The following is a 230-nucleotide window of genomic DNA, read 5'->3' on the forward strand; positions in this document are numbered from 1 at the left end:
AATGAATTGTTTCTCGATAGCATGATGTGCGATTCTGGGACAAATAATGTAGATCTCAAGGGCGCATTGTTGCCGCCTTTTGATCATGTGTATGCCCTTGATATGGAATTTAATTAATATGAGGCCTCTGGCTCGTCGAGGAAGAAAGGAGTTCGGGGAAGCAAACTTTAAGGCTGATGATGATATTGCTCTTGTTATGACATGTGAAGAATCTCTCTCGACGTAATCGC

This window comes from Triticum aestivum, chromosome 1A (assembly GCF_018294505.1).
Source record: "Triticum aestivum cultivar Chinese Spring chromosome 1A, IWGSC CS RefSeq v2.1, whole genome shotgun sequence".
Classification (NCBI taxonomy): domain Eukaryota; kingdom Viridiplantae; phylum Streptophyta; class Magnoliopsida; order Poales; family Poaceae; genus Triticum; species Triticum aestivum.